At 36.1% G+C, this 10,000-nt stretch overlaps 1 protein-coding gene across 7 annotated transcripts in view; it reads left to right on the plus strand.

The window, feature by feature from the left end:
• LOC123518934 (neuromedin-U receptor 2-like) overlaps nucleotides 1-10,000 on the plus strand; it is a 302,841-nt gene that overhangs the window by 197,232 nt on the left and 95,609 nt on the right. The window lies entirely within an intron of this gene.

The following is a 10,000-nucleotide window of genomic DNA, read 5'->3' on the forward strand; positions in this document are numbered from 1 at the left end:
GTAGTAAAGCTTAACTTCATCTTACTTTTCTTCAGAGGAAATAAGGTAAAAAAATATTATGTGGAGTCTTTGAAGATATGGAGAGAGGGGAAAAGATCAAGACAGGCATGCTAAAAATATTCCTCTTTCCTGTCAACTATTTTGCTTCATATTTTTGCTTCACGACAGCCGCTGCCCATCTGAGGAAGAAAAATAACTCCCATGGTAGATGTGGCTGCTCGACCCACGCTCCTTGGGAGGAATGTGTATGAAAAAACATACGTATTGCCCTAAAAATACATAGACAAGTCTCTTCCTTCTGTACGTGCTGCGGTGATCTTAAACTTTGATAAAACAACGATATATTTGCAATTTCATGCATACCAACAGGTGACTCCTGTCAGCTAAGGTAGCGTGTCGTGAGGAGAGCACGTCCTATAGTGACTTTTTCCCGTCAGTTGGATACTTTATCGAGCGCCTCAAGTCTCGCTCACCTCTGCCGAGCAGCCAGAGAGCGGCAGGAGGCTATGCTGACTGGGACGCAAGAACAGAACCTTGCTAACTGAGCGAGCGAAAACAGTAAATCACAATATGTAGTGATGAAACTGTAATGTGTTTGTAGTCAATCTCAATCACTGTCATCATTTCCTCTTACACTCTACTTTCATTTGTCCATTAGCATTGACTATTGATTTCATTACACATCGCTAGAGTTAGAACAGCCACATAATGTTGTTTTAGATTTCATTGCTGTAATAGAATTTGCGATTCGAAGATGAGAAGAAATCTCGTTTAGCTCCTTTTTCCACGTGCGACTATGCATGGCTTTTGTAGGTTTTTTTCATGAATAGCTGCATGATCGACATGTACGCCTCGTTTTGCAGTCTGGAATACTAGACGTCTTCTTTCTTGTGTCATAGACAGAATGTTTTATGTACCTATTTATCCATATTATATTTATTTATTTTTTTTTTTTATCAGATTTTATGACGATTTGTGCGTAGAGTCTTATGCTTCTTCGCCAAGCTTCCTTGCTCACTGACAGTTCAAAAGAGGGTAGATGGGCAGCCTGTTGGTGATCTTGGCCGCTGTATTGATTGCTGAATGTGGTCGCTCTCCTAGTGAACTCAGAAGTGATCTCCACACATAGTCACATTGAACACGTGCCTACTGCCCTTTCTTTGTTTCCTCCATTAGAAAGATGAAACGTTCTACTCTTCCAATGCTCTAAAAGTTATTGAAACTACACTTCATTTTCCTTTACATTTACTACTGCACTGCGGAACCGAAAATGTCTATAGGAATATATTTGCTCCTATATTTCAATGGACTTTTGACATTTTATTACTCGGGTACGTGGTCTTTCAAAAAACATCATCGATTTAATTTGACAGTTATTTGTTGTCTGCACATTATGAGTGGCTCTTTTCTTTTCTTTTTTTTTTTTTTTAATGAATACGCAATTGTCTTTGTTCTTTATCTAAATTGGACACACACACACACACACACACACACACACACACACACACACACACACACACACACACACACACACACACACACACATACAAGGGCAAGGATTCAGCAAAAATAGATACTAATAAGGAAATAGAGAAAATGCTTATGAGGAAACAAAAAACAAAAGTATTGAAAAAAATTTTACTGAAAAAAATCTTTACAAACTAAAAAAAAAAAAAAAAAAAGGAGAGAAGAAAGAATATGTGAATGGAACTAATGAAAGCAGCACTGGAACTGGGATTTTTGGGGGGCGGGCGAGATGAGAATAAACGGGATTCACTGCAACCAGGACAGCTATATTATATTTTTTTTTTTTTCGCCAGGATTAATTAGCATTGTCTAACTGAGCGAGATATGAAGAAGAAAAAATGTACGTGAAAAAACATGAACGTAAAATTGTTACTTGAATTGATTTTTCTTAATAATCCATAAGAAATTAAAGAAAGTAACAAAAACAGCAGAAAAATCATAGTTTGCTTCAGTGACTCGGAAAGAAATATTCGAGAAAAAGTGTAGGAAATATTCTCTCTCTCTCTCTCTCTCTCTCTCTCTCTCTCTCTCTCTCTCTCTCTCTCTCTCTCTCTCTCTCTCTCTCTCTCTCTCTCTCTCTCTCTCTCTCTCTCTCTCTCTCTCTCTCTCTCTCTCTCTCTCTCTCTCTCTCTCTCTCTCTCTCTCTCTCTCTCTCTCTCTCTCTCTCTCTCTCTCTCTCTCTCTCTCTCTCTCTCTCTCTCTCTCTCTCTCTCTCTCTCTCTCTCTCTCTCTCTCTCTCTCTCTCTCTCTCTCTCTCTCTCTCTCTCTCTCTCTCTCTCTCTCTCTCTCTCTCTCTCTCTCTCTCTCTCTCTCTCTCTCTCTCTCTCTCTCTCTCTCTCTCTCTCTCTCTCTCTCTCTCTCTCTCTCTCTCTCTCTCTCTCTCTCTCTCTCTCTCTCTCTCTCTCTCTCTCTCTCTCTCTCTCTCTCTCTCTCTCTCTCTCTCTCTCTCTCTCTCTCTCTCTCTCTCTCTCTCTCGGGCAAGTCATCGATACTCCTCTTTCTTCAGGCGGAAAACGTGACAAGGGTGAACAAGGCAGAGAGGAAAGTGTTTTGTTGACGGTGATGATGATGGTGGTGGTGGTGGTGGTGGTGGTGGTGGTAGTGGTAGGGGTAGTGGTAGTGGTGGTGGTGCTGTGTAGGCGTCCCTCTTTTGTCTTGGTCGATTACCATTAGCGTGTGTATGTGTCAGTTATTTGTCGATCTTCCAGCTCTGTTTGCACTGTATGTTGTTCATCTGTCTGTGTTTTACTTACGCATCGGTTCTTCTCTGTCTATTTGATCTTCTCATTTGTCTTTTTTCCAGTCTCCGTGGTTATTTGTGTGTATATTTGTATGTATCTGTTTATTTATCTAATCAGTCTAATATTTTTTTCCTATCTTTGGCTATTCTATATTCTTTGGGGGTTTTTTTAAGGCGGTGTGTTTGTTCGTCTGTCTTTTTTCCCATATTCATTTGCTTCTGTCTTTCTTATCTATCACTCTCCTAATCAGTCTTATATATTTTTTCATTTTTTTTAGCTATTTTAGGTTTTAATTAGATTTTCTTTACATCTCAACTTAATTTATTTGTATATTTTTCATATCTGCCTCTGTCTTTTTATCATTTATTTCTTATTAGCACGATACGTTTTATCTTTATCTTTGATTTATGTATTTTTTCGTTTTCCTTTAACCTCTTCAGTAGGGTGACGCATTTTTACCATGAGTTTTGGGTGTGATTGGACTATTTTATTGACATTAGGAAGGGTCTATGCAGATCAGAAGATTAATGCCCCGAGTCTTCACTATTTTAATCCCTCCATGAGTTTTTGAAGTTGTATAAAATCACAAACAGTAAGCAGAGGGAATATGGAAACGCGTCATGGTACTGAAGGGATTAAAATTCAACATATAACTCCAGATTTACCGTAGAGTACACATTCATTTATATTACCTTTAACCATATTTCACATCAAAACCAGAAAATACAGTAAAAAGTTAAAGTTGCTCGGGTAATAAGGATGCAGCTGGTGCGTAGATACCATCAGACTCACCCAGTAACCTTCCGCCTCGTCTGAATAGTGCACAGCGGCCCTCAGAGCTACGCAACCTACGTTCTTTGTTGGCCAAGGTCAAATATGTATCTGTGTGGTGTGTGGGCGGTGGAAGGAAAAAGGGGAGCGCGCGAGGCAGGGAAGGAGCAGCTGGCGGACGGCGAGCTCCTAGTGGGCGATGGGAGGGAAGAACTGGGTAACGGTGAGAAGTAATTTTCTTATTGTAATGTCAGATTTCCTGGGACTGTATTTTGTGGGTCATGGAAATTTGTTATCCGTGAGTTTCTGCCATTAGTGTGTGTTTGATTGTGTTTGCATGTCTTCAGCGTAAATTTTGTGAAAAAAAAAATTAATAAAAGAATAGTTTTCTTTTGTAAGATAAGAGAGAGAGAGAGAGAGAGAGAGAGAGAGAGAGAGAGACGTTTAATTAGAGGACACTAATGTCGGATGAAGTCATCAGCGTGGGGTTGCGAACAATGGCGTGATGAGAGCAAAGTCTGATACATTAGAAGCTACAGTAGACACTTTTCAGCGGCGTGTGGATACCCGCTAAAGGCTTCACAGTAATGAACATCTCCTTGATGTTGGTCATTACCCAGCTATATCTTAACCTATTTATCGAATGATATTTTTATTATTATTATTATTATTATTATTATTATTATCATTATCATCATCATCATCATTGTTTTTGTTGCTGTTGATGCTGTCATTATTACATTTTTTCTAATGGTGTTCTTGCTCTTTTTGTTATCATTATAATTATAATTATATTATATTATGATTATTATTATTATTATTGTTATCATCATCATAATCATCATTACCAGTATTGTTATCATTATTATTAGGTACCATTAATATCTATTATTATTATCATTATTATTGTTATTATTGTTATTATTGTTATTATTATTATTATTATTATTATTATTATTATTATTATTGCTATTTTTTATTATCTTTATATGATTATTTTATTATTATTATTATTATTATTATTATTATTATCATTATTATCATCATTATTATTATTATTATTATTATTATTATTATTATTATTATTATTATTATTATTATTATTATTATTATTATCATTACTATCATCATTATTATTATTATTATTATTATTACTATTATTTTTTATATAAATATTTATTATTATTATTATTATTATTATTATTATTATTATTATTATTATCAACATCATCATTATTATCACATCTGAACGGCTACCAAAACTAGTAATGATAATAACAATAACAACGTTGCTAATAATGATAAAATTAATGATAACGATAATAATAATAATGATAATAATAATAATAATAATGATAGTAATAATAATGATAATAATAATAATAATAATAATAATAATAATAATAACAACAACAACAATAATCGTGATACATCCACATTATCTCCAGGGACCTCCGGAGCTAATGTAGACGAATCACGATATTATGATTGACATTGTGACTCCCTACCAATAATGATGTTGGTTATAATAATAGTAGTAGTAGTGGTGGTGGGTGTAGTAGTAGCAGCAGCAGTAATAGTAGTTGCAGTAGTAGTAGTAGTAGTGGTAGTAGTAGTAGTAGTAGTAGTAGTAGCAGTAATAGTAGTAATAGCAGCAGTAGCAGTAGTAGTAGTAGTAGTAGAAGTAGTAGTAGTAGTAGCAGCAGCAGTAGCAGCAGCAGCAGCAGTGTACCAGTGCCAGCAGTAGTAGTAGTAGTAGTAGTAGTAGTAGTAGTAGCAGCAGTTTTAGTAGTAGTAGTAGTAATAGTAGTAGTAGCAGTAATAGTAGTAGTAGTAGTAGTAGTAGCAGTAGTAATAGTAGTAATAGTAGCAGTAATTGTAGTAGTAGTAGTAGTAGCAGTAATAATAGTAGTAGTAGTAGTAGTAACAGTAATAGTAGTAGTAGTAGCAGTAAGAGTAGTAGTAGTAGTAGTAGTAGTTGTGATAATAGTAGTAGTAGTAGTAGTAGTAGCAGCAGCAGCAGCAACAGTAGTAACAGTAGCAGTAGTGATGATAAAAGTTATAATCTGATATAAATGAAATGAACGAAAATGTATCCTAGTTTTAATGCATGATAATAACACACTACGTTCAGTTCAAAGGAATGAGAGTTGCGCCAGTTAATTCATACCAACGATACATGCAAGAAGGCTCCCTCCTCCGCCTGCCCCTTTGTGGAGACTCAGTATGTGCGGCTTGCCAGGTCTTGTCTTAAATTTGTGCCGTGTGTGTGTGTGTGTGTGTGTGTGTGTGTGTGTGTGTGTGTGTGTGTGTGTGTGTGTGTGTGTGTGTGTGTGTGTGTTTGTGTATGTCACTGGACTCCTGGAATGCACGGTAAACATTGTATATATCCGGAGAGCCACGTTATCAACTCCACCAGCGCCTCACAAAACTCAGTGATAACCCAGTGACAGAAACCCTCGTATGTTAGATTCAGTTAAATAATTTCTCTCTTACGAAGATTCCCCCTTGACAGTAATCATCAGTAACAGCCTGCACATGTCTCCTTTTCCCTCTCACGACGAGGAAACTAACTTTTTTTTCTTCTTCATTTAACATATCACGGTGAGGATTGTTGTAGTGGAAGTCTTGTGATATGGATGGAATATTCCTGAGGATGTTTTTTTTACCTGATGAGAATTTCGCCGAAAAAGAAAAAAACAACTAGCACAGAGAAGGTAAAAATAAATGAAAAAAACAGGTAGCACAACGAAGGTACTGCTTCCCTAGTAACCACACTGCCTCGATAACAGACCTCATGGCTCCCTGAATCCTCACTAGAAACGGCCCATTCACGTCCACCAACCTGGGATAAGTAGCCGCCTATCTCTAGACTGGCCTCGTGTTGGATCATCACATCTACCCACTCACCCTGGCGGATCACCTTGGAATTTCTCTAATCCTTGACCCAACGAAAGACCTTCTACTATGTTAAGCCTATCGAGCTCTAGGATAAATATTTTTTTCCTCCTACCTTTTCTTCCGTTTTTTTTTTTTTTTTTTTTCCGGTGGTAAACTGTATTTTTTTTCTTCACACTTTCCTTTTCTACCGTCACCGCCTTATACCATCTTAATTTATCGAGGTGCTCCCGCCATGACATCTTTCACTAACGCATTTTTGTTGCTGTTACAGTTCCATATATCAGTGAAACATGGTTACTGCACGAAGCCCTTTCTCTCTCTCTCTCTCTCTCTCTCTCTCTCTCTCTCTCTCTCTCTCTCTCTCTCTCTCTCTCTCTCTCTCTCTCTCTCTCTCTCTCTCTCTCTCTCTCTCTCTCTCTCTCTCTCTCTCTCTCTCTCTCTCTCTCTCTCTCTCTCGTGTGTGAAGTGTTTTTGTGCAAGAGCACGAGGAAGGAAGACAGAGCAGGATGAGGGATGGGCAGCTGCTGCGGTGATGACAGAGCTGGAAGGATTGAAAAAAATTGTTCTATGAAATTCCGCTTCTGTCGTCCCACAATGTCAAAAAGATATGAACTATTTTGTGGTAGAATATGTTTCCAGTTTAGTGATGTTTATAATTGCATGTAAAATAATTTCCTTCGTGTTTTTTTGTATTGATGAACATATTTTATTTGTTAATATATGTATTTATATATTCTATTTACTTGCTCACTTAATTCATTTCATCATCTGTATATTTATGTATTTGGCAATATCGTCTTTTTTTCTGTTATTTTTATACTTTAATTTATTTTGCGAACATCTTTACTAATTCCATTTACCTCTTCATATTTGTTGGACGCACTTCTCTGTAATGTTTATGCAACGGTTTTCTTGGCATTTTGTGCGATTAAATTAACATGAAATACTCGCACAAAGAAACTTCAGCCTAGCATGTAATTCCTGAAAGCAAAATAAAGATGAAAGGAGAATAATACAAAGGAATACCAAAACAGTTTAAGAAAATATAAAGCAGATCTGATGAAAGAGCAACAGTGATGTGGAAGGGAAGCTGACCCGAGTTTATCGAGTGCAAGAATTAAATATGGCCTAGAATTGTTCCTTCCCTCAAGGGTGAATAAGCACAAAGGCAGGAACTAGTGTAATGTTTTGGCTATCTCGGTGTTGGCGTGAGCAGGTGGAGTTGATAGAAGGAAAGAGGATATGTTATGGGGTGTCATGGTTTTAAATTAAAGGACTCAGGAAGAGAGAGAGAGAGAGAGAGAGAGAGAGAGAGAGAGAGAGAGAGAGAGAGAGAGAGAGAGAGAGAGAGAGAGAGAGAGAGAGAGAGAGAGAGAGAGAGAGAGAGAGAGAGAGAGAGAGAGAGAGAGAGAGAGAGAGAGAGAGAGAGAGAGAGAGAGAGAGAGAGAGATATATATATATATATATATATATATATATATATATATATATATATATATATATATATATATATATATATATATATATATATATATATATATATATATATATATATATATATATATATATATATATATATATATATATATATATATATATATATATATATATATATATATATATATATATATATATATATATATATATATATATATATATATATATATATATATATATATATATATATATATATATATATATATATATATATATATATATATATATATATATATATATATATATATATATATATATATATATATATATATATATATATATATATATATATATATATATATATATATATATATATATATATATATATATATATATATATAAATATACTTTTTTCAAAAGGTTTTTTTAGTAAATCCTCCTTCCAGACAGCTCGCTCCGCCTCTGCAGGCGTCACTCCTATTCCCGCGACCTTGGCCATTTTTCATCTTGAGACACACGGTCTTCACGCGGCAGTTCCCATCCAACCCCGTGTTCTGATCTTTTCATCTCGTAATATCTCCATTACGTTGAAATCACGTCTGTCACAGGTCTGAAAAGATTGTATTCTTTCAGGCTGAGGTTATTTTTTTTTTTTTTCTTCATTAGTAAGAAGTTTCTTATTTTCATGCTTGACCATTTTTTACTGGTGATATCGCCGGATCCTAACGAATTTTCTCTCTTTAAAAATTTTCTTTGTGAAAGTTTAAAATTTGTCTAGACGTTTTTCATTGAAGGAAAACTTATGAATCTCTCTCTCTCTCTCTCTCTCTCTCTCTCTCTCTCTCTCTCTCTCTCTCTCTCTCTCTCTCTCTCTCTCTCTCTCTCTCTCTCTCTGTGTGTGTGTGTGTGTGTGTGTGTGTGTGTGTGTGTGTGTGTGTGTGTGTGTGTGTGTGTGTGTGTGTGTGTGTGTGTTCAGTGACTTTCACCATATCGAGTGACGTTCCGATTACAAACTTTTCCCCCCTGTGTCACATTGGCAGCTTTTATCTGGGCAGCCACACCGCCAGCCAGCTCATGGAATTTAATCTCTGAAAGTTATGTTCCTTCATTCGCTGATTTACTGGTTTGTCTCCCCTTACGTCCAGGCCATCAGTTATAACACTGTTGCCTATTTTTCGCGGTGACATTTTCATATATCTTGAGAAAATGATCTTCATCTATATTCTCTTCAGTTTTTAATCCTCATTTAGTGATTCTTAAGCTCCAGACATGCAATAAATGTTTCCCTATGAAAATGTAAGAAGTTAAGATCAAGATTAAAGGCATGAAGTATAACAAGTGGTAGCCTAAGACAATACCTACTAAAAGGTTATAGTCAAAATTAAAAACATGAAATTAAAATGCATATCTAAGTGAAATAAAACAAACACGCCTGGGTTATCATGCCTGTCAAGTCTTACATTATTTGATTCTTTCGAAATTTCTCTGATCTTCAAGTCTTACGGCGGCGTGAGTTAAAATCTTGTTTTTTTTTTTGTTTGTTTTTTTTTGTTTTTGGTTTTTGTTTTTTTCTCTGCATGCGATGTGTTTTTATTTATTCATTTTTTTTTTTTAAGCAATTTCAAATAATTTCCCCTTTTCAAGTGTTCTATACCGACATCTCTCCCAACACATCGGGGTGTGGTACTGTGCTTCCTTCAGTTCCTTGGCAGTGATGAAAGCGGCTTTTTTTCACTTCACGTTCCAGCAGCTTGTCAGTCCTTGAGTGTGTCTTTCTTTTTTCTTATGGTTTAATTTCCGTTTTTATACACAAACATATGGTCGGCAAAACAGCACAGTGGCTTGACAGGTATGCGTTATGTTTCAACATTAAGTACATTAGACAGTTTAGTTGGGTATGGTTACAGTATATGACGTGGTGGAGTCTTTATTTTGAGAAATGCATCAACATGGAATTTTTACCAACGGCCCCCTGCCTCCTTTCACCAGTGCCTCTTCCCGTCCACCCCATCCCCCCTCCTCGGTGTCCCTGCCATGCACCTCCTGTTATAAGGGCAGAAATAATGATCTGTGTCTTGTGGACCTCATCAGATTTCAAGGTTCATTCATTTCGCCTTTCAAAC

Source organism: Portunus trituberculatus, chromosome 44 (assembly GCF_017591435.1).
Source record: "Portunus trituberculatus isolate SZX2019 chromosome 44, ASM1759143v1, whole genome shotgun sequence".
In the NCBI taxonomy this organism is placed as follows: domain Eukaryota; kingdom Metazoa; phylum Arthropoda; class Malacostraca; order Decapoda; family Portunidae; genus Portunus; species Portunus trituberculatus.